General features: G+C 44.5%; 1 long non-coding RNA gene across 1 annotated transcript in view; it reads right to left on the bottom strand.

Annotated features, from left to right (window-relative positions):
* LOC149856360 (uncharacterized) overlaps positions 1-12,967 on the bottom strand; it is a 743,716-nt gene that overhangs the window by 644,910 nt on the left and 85,839 nt on the right. The window lies entirely within an intron of this gene.

Below are 12,967 nucleotides of genomic sequence, written 5' to 3'. Positions count from 1 at the left end.
AACCTGTGTACAGGACCTCCACCTGACGCAGGAGGTACATGGTCCCACTAGGGGGAATGCCTTACTGGATCTGGTATTGGCAACGGGGGATGACATAGTAGGGGACCTACAGATCGGTAGCCATCTGGGGAACAGTGATCACCTAAAAGTACAATTCAACATAAGGCGTCGAGTGGGTAAGGTAACCAGTAGGGTGAACGTGCTGGACTTTAGGAAAGCTGATTTCAGCGAACTCAGGCGATTAGTGAAGGATGCACTGCAGAGTAGTAGTTTTGAAATGATGGGAGCCCAAGAAGGGTGGCTGTGCCTTAAGGAAGCTATCCTTCGAGCACAAAGCGAGACGATCCCCGTGCAAGGTAAAAGAGGGAAAGGGGCCAGGAGGCTTCCCTGGCTGACCAGAGAAATCCAGGGCAGACTAAGGGCCAAAAGGGGAGCACATAAAAAGTGGAAACAGGGAGAGATCACCAAAGAGGAATATACCTCTTCTGCTCGTGCTTGTAGGGAGGCAGTTAGACAGGCCAAAGCTACCATGGAGCTGAGGATGGCAACCCAAGTAAAAGACAATAAGAAATTGTTTTTTAGATATATAGGGAGTAAAAGGAAGGCCCAGGGAGGAATAGGACCCCTGCTAAATGGGCAGAAACAATTGGTGACGGACAGAGGGGACAAGGCTGAACTCCTCAACGAGTTCTTCGCCTCAGTGTTCCTAAGCGAGAGGCATGACAAGTCTCTCACTGGGAGTGTAGGGAGGCAGCAGCAAGGCACCAGACTTCCATGCGTGGACCCTGAGGTGGTGCAGGGTCACTTGGAGGAACTGGATGCCTTTAAGTCGGCAGGCCCGGATGAGCTCCATCCGAGGGTACTGAAGGCACTGGCCGACATCATTGCAGAGCCACTGGCGGGAATATTTGAACGCTCGTGGCGCACGGGTCAAGTCCCGGAGGACTGGAAAAGGGCCAATGTGGTTCCCATTTTCAAGAAGGGGAGGAAGGAGGACCCGGGTAACTATAGGCCAGTCAGTCTCACCTCCATCCTTGGCAAAATCTTTGAGAAAATCATCAAGGCTCACATTTGTGAGAGCCCGGCAGGACAAATTATGCTGAGGGGAAACCAGCACGGGTTCGTGGCAGGTAGATCGTGCCTGACCAATCTAGTCTCTTTTTATGACCAGGTCACAAAACGCCTCGACGCAGGAGGAGGGGTGGATGTCGTATACTTGGACTTCAGGAAGGCCTTTGATATGGTATCCCACCCCATACTGGTGAACAAGTTAAGGGGCTGTGACTTGGATGACTGCACAGTCCGGTGGGTGGAGAATTGGCTGGAGGGTCGCACCCAGAGAGTTGTGGTGGATGGGTCGGTTTCGACCTGGAAGAGTGTGGGCAGTGGGGTCCCACAGGGCTCGGTGCTTGGACCGATACTCTTTAATGTCTTCATCAGCGACTTGGACGAGGGGGTGAAATGTACTCTGTCCAAGTTTGCAGATGACACTAAGCTATGGGGCGAAGTGGACACGCCGGAGGGCAGGGAACAGCTGCAAGCAGACCTGGACAGGTTAGACAAGTGGGCAGAAAACAACAGAATGCAGTTCAACAAGGAGAAATGCAAAGTGCTGCATCTAGGGAGGAAAAATGTCCAGCACACCTACAGCCTAGGAAATGACCTGCTGGGTGGCACGGAAGTGGAAAGGGATCTTGGAGTCCTAGTGGACTCCAAGATGAACATGAGTCGGCAGTGTGACGAAACCATCAGAAAAGCCAATGGCACTTTATCGTGCATCAGCAGATGCATGACAAATAGGTCCAAGGAGGTGATACTTCCCCTCTATCGGGCGCTGGTCAGACCGCAGCTGGAGTACTGCGTGCAATTCTGGGCGCCGCACTTCAAGAAGGATGCGGATAACCTGGAGAGGGTCCAGAGAAGGGCCACTCGTATGGTTAAGGGCCTGCAGGCCAAGCCCTACGAGGAGAGATTAGAGAAACTCGACCTTTTCAGCCTCCGTAAGAGAAGGTTGAGAGGCGACCTGGTGGCTGCCTATAAGTTCATCAGGGGGGCACAGAAGGGAATTGGTGAGTATTTATTCACCAAGGCGCCCCCGGGGGTTACAAGAAATAATGGCCACAAGCTAGAGGAGAGCAGATTTAGATTGGATATTAGGAGGAACTTCTTCACAGTTCGAGTGGCCAAGGTCTGGAACGGGCTCCCAAGGGAGGTGGTGCTCTCCCCTACCCTGGGGGTCTTCAAGAGAAGGTTGGATGTGTATCTAGCTGGGGTAATGTAGGCCCAGCACTCTTTCCTGCTTATGCAGGGGGTCGGACTCGATGATCTATTGAGGTCCCTTCCGACCCTAGCATCTATGAATCTATGAATCTATTAATCTAGACAATAGGGCTGGAAAAGAGTTTGCAAGATCATCAGGTTCGTACCCTGCCCAAAGGGCAGGCAGTCAGCAGGGGTCAAATGATCTCAGCAAGGTAGGTGTAACAGGAGGGGTACCTAGGGTCACCGTGCTCTACCCTGGCGCCTCCCCACCATGCCCAGTTCATCTCTAAAGCACCCTCTGTTCTCGCTCGCCAGATCTTTGATATTATATTATAGGGAGGCTGCCTCTTCATCTCCCTGGACATGGTTTTCCTCCTGTACAAGGGCCCCACTTCTGTAAAGTGTGCTTCCATGCACTGTGGCCTTATGGGCTATGCGTGGCTCCAACCACCACTGTACCACACCCCAAGCCTCACAGATATACCAGATGTTCTTTGGTCTTACTCAGCACCTCACTTTCACAGGGGCTGTCCACAGCCCCTGTCTCTCGCTGCACCTCACTGGGCGCTTGGGCTCTCCTCAGCCCTGTCTCTCTCACTGCACCTCACTGGGTGCTGTCTCTCTCGTGGCACCTCCCTGGGTGATCGGGCTCCCCACAGCCCTTGTCTCTCTCACTGCGCCTAATAGGTGCTTGGGCTCTCAGCAACCTTGTCACTGTCTGCCTTACTAGGCACTCGGAGTTGGCACACACCCAATACTACTTCTATCTTGGTGCTTGGAGTTGGCACACACCCAATACCGTGCCCTTTTGGCACTCGGAGTTGGCACACTCTCAAATACTGTACCCTTTTGGCGTTTGGGGTCGGCACGCTGCCTATGTTGCCTTTCTGGCTTTCATCGGTCACTGCCCCCTTCTCTGGGACGCATCTCGCTGCCCCCTTCTCTGGGGCTGGAATCTCCAAGCAGCTGTGGGTTCCGTATGAGGTCTCCTCGAACCCCTAATAGCCTCACCCCAACCTCTGGTCATAAACAGCAAACACAAAACTCAAGCCCCTAGGCTATAACATAAGCTCCCGCTGCCTGGCCATAACCACATTCTTCCTGCCAAACCAGGATTGCTCCATCTTTCCCCCATTGTGGGCCATACCTACAGTCTGGCCTCTCCTCTTTGCTCAGTCCAGCAGAGCTCCTTCTCCTTTGGCTGCCAGCAGGGAACTGCCTGCCTGACCTCAGCCTGGGAGTTACATAGGAACCAGCCCCTGCCCCTTCCGGTCAGCTGATCAGGCAGGTGTGGGTCCTTAGCTCCCTTTGGTTGCCCTGGCAACCTGCACTTGGGTGATTATCCCAGTTCTCCAAGTATCAGGCAGCTTGGTGCCCTGATATAATAGGCATCCAAGTGTTTCTTAAAGGAATCCAAAGTGGGTGCCTGCATCACCTCTGGGGGGAGTCTATTCCAGGCCCCAGGGACTCGGATAATAAAGACTTTTTCCTTATGTCTAGCCTAAACAGCCTTCCAAGAGTTTGTGACTGTTGGACCTAGTCTTCCCCTGGGGTGGTGAACAGATGTTCTCCCAGTTCCCTGTGCACATCCCTTATATACTTACAGGCTGCCACCAAGTCATCCGTGAGCCTATGCTTTTCCAGGCTGAAGAATCCCATGTCTCTCAGCCTCTCTTCATAAGGCTTTCTTGTCCTCTAATCATTTGCATGGCTCTCCTCTGGACTCTCTCAAGCTTCTCCACATCCTTTTTGAATTGTAAAGCCCAGAACTGGACACAGTATTTCAGCTGTGGTCTTACCAAGGCTGAGTAAAGTGGGAGAATGACTTCCTGGGTGTTGTTGGAAATGCATCAGAAGATGCAGGCTAGAGTTTTGTTTGCTTTGCCGGCTGAGGAGTTGTATTGGTGTCTCATGTTCATCTTGTGGTCAATTATGACCCCCAAGTCTCTTTCAGACATGGTGCTAGCTAGCATAACACTGCTGAGCCTATAAGTGTGAACACAAATAAAATAATTTGCAAAATTAGGTTTGGCTGGCCTAAAGTTGACTGGTTAGAAACTAAAAAAGTAGATGAGCATTGGCTAAAGGAGTACTGTGAAAAAGAAACAAATGCTAGTACAAGAAGCTTAATTTTAAAGAGCAGGAGATTATTTTATGTAGGAAGAGACTTGAAAAAAAAATCTTAAAAGTGTTACACCAAATTTAATGGGATGTTGTGAAGATTTCACTCGCTCTGTAGACACTGTTAATTACTTGTGCCAAAGAACTTCCTTCATGAATTCATAAGAACTCTCCCTTCTGAAGGAATTTACTTCCTTGGGCATGGGGCCAGGTTGTACAAAGCATCAGAGAAAAACAAAAATCCAAATCCTAAAACAGGTTGTTCTGGATCTTCTATTATTTCATCATTCCCAATATCCTTTCAGATGACAAAATTGTACGTCACGTTTTCAGTGAGTTTTTCAAGGAAAAGTATAACAATTCCAAATCATCTCATTGCATATTTATTTTTCTCATCTCCCCTTGCCACTTCACTCCACACTGTTTCCTGCTTACTAAGAATAATGAGAAAAAAATTATACAGTAGAAATTATTCCCAAGAGTCTTTTTTTTTCTTCAAGCTTCTGTAACTCTGGAATTAAATGACTTATTTTAAGCAGATGGGCCAATTTTGGGGAGAACACTGTAATAAAATACTGGCAGAATGTTAGCTGCTATGAGATCTAAGGATTATTAGCTGGGCACACAGGTAGAAACAAACATGTGACATGTTACCTTGAACTATACTGTTTGACATCCCAGATGCAAAAAAAAATGTTTATGATGGACAGGTTTTTATGGGTTTTCTGTCATTACACTTTTTATGAATACACTGGCAAATTTCTGTGCATCACTGAAAGAGTTATGCAAGTGATCATTTTGACTGCAGTTGCAGGCTATATTAGGAACTTCTGCTTTTTCTGGAGTGCTGCATATGTCAATAGACCAACATGTAGTAAAATTTTATATTACTAGCAATATACTCCTAGTTGAAAAGAACTACATTATCCATGGCTTGCATACTTCTGGGGAATGTAGTTTATTTAATAGTTTTATTCAAGACTTTTAGCAGCAACTTCTTTATGTTATACTTAAAGCTGAAATAGACCTTGCCTTCTTAACCTCTATTTTCACTCACATAACATCTTTTTAAAATTAATTAACATTTTGGATTGTATTTTCTCTTTGTTTCATGGAAAACTCTTCCATAATGACCTACTTAGTAGGGGGGTGTGAAACAGGCCATATTCAATTCCAATTCAGATTCAGCCCGATTTGGAGGACAGTAAGTCAATTCGCTGATTCAGATAACTGTCTTGATTTGATTTGGCTGAATCCAAATCTGAAGATTCAATTCTGATTTGGAGAATCAGTGATTCAGCCATAGATGCAGCTTTATATGTTTTTTCTACATATCTCGAGGTACAAGGCATGGATCGCAAATGCTGAGATGGTAGCATTAATGGAGATTCCCACAGGAGCATGGGGGAACCCCCTGCGTGCTCAGCGATGGACATCCCCATACCCTTCCAGCTCAGCAATCAGCTGCGGGGGGACCCCAAGTGCCCCCCCCCAGACACAGTCGCCAAGCCTGGAGGTAAGGGGGGATCCTCTGCATGCTCTGTGGCAGACCTGGAAGTGGACCAAAAGTGCTTCTAGTCCACTTCTGGGTCTACCGCCAAGCATGCACTCCCATGGGATGCTCCATTCACCCCACCATCTCAGCATTCACAAGTCAACTGGTACCTTCAGGTATGTACAAAAAGCACATAAAGCTGTGTCTATGTCTGAATCATTGAATCTCTCTGAATCTATTCAAAGGGTTCTGATTCAATTCAATTTGGAGGAATTAATGGGTCTCCTGATTCAATTTGGAGATTCATCTGCCAAATCAGGCCAAATCTCCTCTGAATCGAATCAGCAACTGACACTTCATACAACCCTACTACTTAGGTTTGTTCCGACTCCCATTGACTTGAAAGATATAAGATCAGTACCACAGTCAAGGTTTTCTACTGCTTGGCTCCAGGTAACACAATAAACACTGATATCTTAGGTCACAGTCTCATAAACTGCTCTACCCAGAAGATTCCTCTATACCATGTCTGCTTGAAGTTAATAGGATTCTGCACGTTCTCCACAGAATTGGGGCCTAGTATAATATATCATCATATTATGCCATCAAGTGAAAAGAAACAGCACATTTTTATATTGCTTCTAAAGTAGGATTCTAGTAAAGGAATACCTACCAAACTGCATGTTATTTTAAAAATTTAAATGTTGTTAATAAATGTAGCATTTTGTATTGATACATATCCATTCTGTGATCATATAATAAAACCACTGATACAAATATACAAGCATAGGTAAGGGAGTTAAAATGTCTATGGGAAGCATAAGATTTGTTTGCAATAAAAATATAACAATTCTAAAATATTTTCCATGTATTAACAGTGTGTTTTTGGTATCTGGTATAAACATGGTGAAGAAATATTTAGGGAGCTGAGTGTAGTGGAGAGGAGGTAGAATCAGAATGAATATAAACTGGCAATTTATTATTTGAGCAAAATGTCCCACTGCACTAATAAATCTCAATTATCTTTCTCTAATGGAAAATACTGGATAGTCAGCTAATAATGGTCCAAAGCAATTTTTATACTATACAGGATAATGAGTCTGATATTATGTCAGGGTCTTAAATGTCAAGTGTTACTCTTTTGTGGTGTTTAACAAATGGAGTTCTACCATGTGTAAAAAATGTAAGGAGATCCAGTCTGCAGTTACTGCTAGATTAAAATACATGATGGGGGTACTCAACACAACCGCCTTACAGTTAGATAAATAGTGGTCTTTAATTACACTGAAGCAAGAGCTTGAGGGCAAGATAGGTAGAAAAAATACTATTGTTTTATTCTTTGTTCCTCTCTCACTGTCCACCTCCCTCCCCCAACATACACCTCATTCTTAATTCTTAGTGCAACAAAATAAGAACAGGCAAATTATTTCAGTCTGTTCTATGAGTCATCTGGCTTTGTCTTCATGGAGGAGAGTAGCCATTTATTGAATTAAGGGCAGTTTCTGGCTTTCCAAGAAATGGGAGACTAGTACTAATAAAAGGCAAAATGAAAACTTAACCTCTTTATATTTCATATAATCAACTTTTCAAAAATCCCTGACCAATAATCTCCCATATAGGGATTTTGTCAGACAATAAGTACAAAGTGCTTTAAGAAATAATAGGTTAAAGACATTAGAAATAAAAATTAAAAAAATGCTTTCATTTTGCAAAATTAGTATTGAATTTTGAAATTCAAAGACTTGGTGAGGATTTTTTTATGAAAGCAACTCTTGTCTATTTTTTTCCTAAGCTCTATTTTAAAATTCAAAAGTGTAATCACATTATGTAAATACAACTAAATAGTGTTCTGTTGTTAACTTCTCACATTTCCTTTAACATTCCCATGTGGAAATGTAATAGTCCATTCAAAAAATGGTAAAATTCATCATCTGAAAGGATTAAAATATAATCAAGTGTTTTACCGTTTCTATGGATGGGTCTGTTCCATAACTTTAATATCACCTAACGTATACAGCATTAAAAATGATACTTTACAAACAATAAAAAGAAATCCCTAACAGGAGCATATCATAAAATAAAGAAAATATATACCTTTGGCTAATAACTCACTAAAAGTTCTTTCACCAAGGGGGTAACAAAATAGGAACATTCTGTCCATGCATCCAGAGCCAGTAAGTCAGAAAGAGAGCATTGTACACATAGAAAGCAGAAAATAATGGGGGGAAAGGTCCATGCCTTACTCATTATAGATAAGACCCTATTACTCCACGAAATTCCATGCAAGCAGACTCCTGCATTCAGTGGGTCATTACTGCAGAGCCTACTACAGTATCAGGGAATAACAATGCATGCAGGGAAGTTTAGCATTAACTTAGGACAATGAAACATTTAGACACTTAGAGTGGTTTTAGATGTTCCAGGAGTCTACTCCAATGTGATTCATTGAATCTGCTGGAGTGTGCTAATAAATATGCTCCAGTTATCCTCCATGTCATGTGTATTAACATCTCCACACTTCAAAATGACAGTAAAGTCACTTTAACTAAAGCTTGCTTGATGGCTGTCGGTGCCCCCTCACCCACAGAGCACATGTCAAAATACCCTTTAGTTCCACGTATGCTGTTCCTCAAGAATAAACTGTGATGGAGGAGACTTTAAATGGCAAATTATTGTTCTACCAATCCTCTACCTAAGCACATCAAGATAACAATACAGTCAGTTGTTTAACAAAGAGTGGGAGACCAGGGCACTAAACCTGGACATCCACTTGGAGGTGGTAAAAGAATCACATGTGCCACCACCATCCAGGGCACAGAATCTGGTAACTATGCTGTTGGGTACAATAGTAATGTATGCTGGGGTCGAAGGCAGATTGTCTGAACCTGAGTGAGTGGAGAGAGAACTAGAATTCTAAACATTAGGCCTTTACAAAGAAGCTAGTATTTAGTATATAGAAGAACACACACATCCCACACCCACCATCCCAGACCTGTCAATGGCTGCCTCACCTGATCCCAGTGTCCCGGCACAAAAACAAAAAAGCCCCACACTGACTGGCTCCTGCCAGGTGTGGTGGGGAGGCAATCCCTGCTGTCTCACTGCCCTGCACTTCATGGGAGGGTCTGCCACGAGCCCCAGAGGCCTCAATGGCTACTGCAACAGCTGGTGAGTATGGGGCTTCTTTTTTTTTTAAGCATTAGGATGCTGGGGCCAGGTGGGACAGGTATTGACAGGGCTGGGAGAGCAGGAAGAAGATGGGGCCTGGTGGGGGTCCCCCCCATGGTCCCACCCATCTCCTCCAGTCCCCACCCCCCACCCTGTACTTAGCATGGAGTCTGGGTCCAGAGTGGGGAATACCCAAATCTATGAATCTTTCCGAAGCTTTCTGAATCTTTTCCAAATCAATTTGGAGACTTCAAATCAATTCTGACCTTTTTAATGGTCTCCAGATTCAATTCAGGTTTAGAGATTCGGCTGCCAAATTGGGCCAAATCTCCAAATCAGCAACTGAAGCTTTGCACTGCCCTACTAAACAGATACACAGTTCTAAGAGGGACATCTGCAAGGGAGAGAAGAATCTTGAAGTCCTTTGTCTAACATAAATGGCTATGGGCCAGAGTTTACAGGGAAGCATGGATGTAGTTACAGAAGCAGAGAGAGAGAGAGAGAATTATAAAAGAGAATGTCAGTCTTATTGTCAAAGAGAGGGGAGAGAGAGGGAAGGACCTGGTAAGGTACAAACAAAGAAGAAGGCCTCTGAATAAGGCTTGTACCTACTTTGAGCCATTAATCAGGAAGCTGAAAGAGGAAAGAAAAAATATAGAAAGGTGATTTGTAAGAGTGAAAGAGATTATAAAAAAGTGAATGGAAGTCCTGAAAGTTATGAAAATAAAAACTCTCACTCAGCCCTTTTACCAAGAACCATGGAATAAGAATAGGGTGACCGTCTATTCCATTTTACCCAGCACAATCCTGAATTTTGGAGATTAAAATGAGTGTTCAGGGCACAGTCTGGTGGGGAAGCAAAGCAGCACTGTGTCCCAGAAAGGCACCTGAGCAGGCACTGTGGCTGCCCTGCCAACCTGTTGCAGCATGCCACTCTGTCTGTGCCACACCCTGAGGTGTGCTGTTGACTTTTCAACTGGGATGGATGATTACCCTAAATAAGAGGCATAAACCAAGCAAGTCCTCAAAACATCAGAGGAAAAGTATGTGGTCATGTCATTAGTACATTTATTTTTCATGTTGCAAGATCCAAGAAATTATCTGGTTTCTTTAGGACAAGAAGAGATTCCTCTTGCAATCTAAATAATTTCTGAAAAAAATTCTTCATAGGCTTCCTTTTTATGACTGGAGAAATTTAAGGCAACAAGGGACAAAACTCAGTGCAACATGCCAGGGGAAAACTTTCCTCCTTGTATCCAAAAGCACAGCTGGGGCCCATCATAATCCTTTTTTTGTTCAGTTACTTATCTTTAATAAACTCTCATTATTATAAATGTACAGACTTCTTCAGTGATCATACAGAATTAATGTAAATATTAAATCACTTCAGGGTCACTATTTTACCCCTCAAACCCAAATTCTGATTAATTTATACCAGTAGCATAACTATGGGTGAGCAACGGGGGCATAAGCCCTTGGCACTAACTGAGAGGGGTGTAAAAACAGGGTTACGGCTTCCACTTCCCTGGCTGCTGCCTCTCCCCTTCCCATCACTGCTGCCCAGGGTGCAGAGTCTTCTTGTTACAATTCTGATTTATATCTAATGTGTAATCTTGAAACTGGCATCAGTGTTCTTTTCAATCCATAAAATCAATAGTAGATTTTGTAAATGTCAGAATGCTGATGCTGAAATTTTGGTGCATGTATAATAAAATCTGTTCCCTAAAAAGTATTTAGGAAACACCTAACATTTCTTAGATGTGATTAAAGGTTTCATAAAATCTAGATCTACACTGAGCTCTTAGCTTCCTAGTCTGTATCAGCAGTTTCCATTTCAGATACTATATATGAGTGTTTGCTGACATGCCACCAGGCAGTTCTTCCTGTTGACGATTTTGACCTTTATTAATTCAAGCCTGTTCAATCTTCACCACTGATCTGTCAAAACTGACACCTTGTCACACTATGATTTTGCAAGGAGCATTTTGAAAGAGTTCACAGGGCATCACACTGAGTCTGTCTGATACTAGAAAGGAACCTCACTACTTATAGCATTTCCCTTTGTATTGTTGCAGTAGGATAGCCAGGCATTTTACTGTAAATAACAAAGGTAAACTCCAAGAGTTCACGAGATGAATATGTGAACAGTTAGCCTATTCATGTGCTTATATAAATTGGCTTCCACAAGCAAATTTTCTGGTTTGCCCTTTTCCCACTGAAAATGTGTCCCTAGTTGAGATGGACTGCAATAAACCAATGCAGTATAGTTTTTTAATCCATGGAAGTTGAAAAGATTACTTTCTGTATGTGAACGTCTTTGCTTAGAATATACATATGCTGTCTATAAAACAAAAGAAATCAGCATAATTCCGTAGAGTCTACGCCTTTGCTATTGGTAGAATATATTGCCTTGAAAAACACAATGGGCAGGGCTGAGGCAAAACTTTTGGGGAAAAAAAAAGTATGAGCCTTCTTGTACTTTAAGTTTTATAAGCAACATTGACACTAACCAGATAGATATTTATTGTATGGCAGCAAAAGCCTAGAGTTTTCAAAAGTCTCTGAAGTCAAACTATTACAATATAGTAGGTATCTGGCACCAAAATGTGTGCAATTAACTGATACCATGGACCTAATATTACCTATAATTATCTGAAAGGACTTCATGACTTCACTCTTCAACATCCCAAAGTCAAGGTGAATAATAGAGAAAACAGATTATTTACTGTGTCATGGCCAAAAGCAGGAATTTGGTTAAGTGAGATCTATGAAATTTTATCATCTTCCAGATTAATAAGCAATATTACCTTAACTAGCTTTTTTTCCCCCTCACTGGAAATGACTCCATTTTCAGAGAGAACTAAGCTTAGTTTGTCTCTAGCACATTTAAGTCTATGTGTTCCATGAATCAACATAATGAGGCATACTCACCAGCAGCCTGGAGCACAGCGCATGAGGGGTGGAAGGAAGAGCCCACATGGTTCAACAGCTGCCTGTTTATACAACTACAGCTGGCCGGTGACGTCAGTGGTAAACACCGGCCGGCAAGAATAAAAATGGCAGCATGTGCTGCGGAGACAGTGGAGGGTCAGGGAGGACAGCAGAGAAGCCATTCCCCATGGGACCCAGGGGTCAGAGCCAGCTGGAGCGAGTGCAGGCAGAACGAGGCAGAGCACCTCAATGTCGACTCATGCGGGATGGTGAGGGAGCGTCTGGAACGCCATCCGGGGACATCGCCAGAGCAACCCAGGGAGACGGAGCAGACCACAGGTGGGAGTGCGGGGACAATGGAGCGCTGAGGAAGCCCTGCCAGGGAGCAGAAGGCTCCTGGAGAGCCCCAGAGGGGTTGTGGTTGCAGCAGATATCACCGCCAGACCTGGATGGGTCACTGAGCAGGTGAGAGAACAGATGCTGAGGCAACAGGGAGGGAGATGACAACCCATTCCCCTTAGAGACCCAGGAAGGGTAGAAGGGGAAGCCTGAGGGGCAGGTTGCCCAGTGATTTTGCTGAGGCATTTTTGGTTGTTTTCCCAGCCTACAGGTATATAGGAGGGGAGTGGGTCCCTGAGTAGTGAGGCCGAGAAAGAAACTCAGAGGTTTTGGTCCCATTTCTAGGATATTCCCTCTAGAGAAGGGTGATGGCTAGGCAGGCCTAGGGACATGAGCATGAGGCTCCAGTCATTGGTGCCCCCGTGAAGGAGGAGGCTGTTAGACAGACACCGCTCTACAGGAGGCATGAGGCTGGGGTGTAGGGGTGGTGGAGCCCCATGAGTAACTGCTGGGTTAGCCACGGGCCAACGAGCGCACCCAAAGAACAATCCTGCGCACTGAGGTCCAAGAAGTCATGGCAGGTGAGCGTGGGGCTGAAGACTCAGGCAGAAAACATTGGCTCAGGTGAGAACCCAGACCCGTAAGGCATTT

The sequence above is a fragment of the Crocodylus siamensis genome, chromosome 10 (assembly GCF_052110815.1).
Source record: "Crocodylus siamensis isolate JL-2025a chromosome 10, ASM5211081v1, whole genome shotgun sequence".
In the NCBI taxonomy this organism is placed as follows: Eukaryota; Metazoa; Chordata; order Crocodylia; family Crocodylidae; genus Crocodylus; species Crocodylus siamensis.
This window is presented reverse-complemented; position numbering and strand designations above follow the sequence as displayed.